We start from the raw sequence: 327 nt of genomic DNA, 5'->3' as shown, positions 1-327 counted from the left end.
GGGGGGTTCACACACAGCTCAGACAGCCGACCCCCACTGACCGAGGGAGGATTGCATCCCATAGCACAGCATGCACCGGACATAGGTGGGAAGGGGCCTGGGGGGCCAGAACCTTTCTGTTCACTCCTTAACTCCTTCCCTCACTCCTGTGCTGGCACGTTCGTTAGTGAGCTGGGGGTGGGTTGGCTTTCCCGGCCGTGCTGCTGCTCCTGGAGTGGCTCGGACTCAGATGCCATCGCTCTCGGGCTCCGGCTCTCAGGCTCCAGCTCTGACTCTCGTTACTCAGGACCCGGCTGTGTGTTGGTCAGCGGGTGGTGAGCAGTTGTA

The sequence above is a fragment of the Eurypyga helias genome, unplaced genomic scaffold (assembly GCF_000690775.1).
Source record: "Eurypyga helias isolate BGI_N326 unplaced genomic scaffold, ASM69077v1 scaffold24368, whole genome shotgun sequence".
Classification (NCBI taxonomy): domain Eukaryota; kingdom Metazoa; phylum Chordata; class Aves; order Eurypygiformes; family Eurypygidae; genus Eurypyga; species Eurypyga helias.
Note: the sequence above shows the minus strand (reverse complement) of the source record.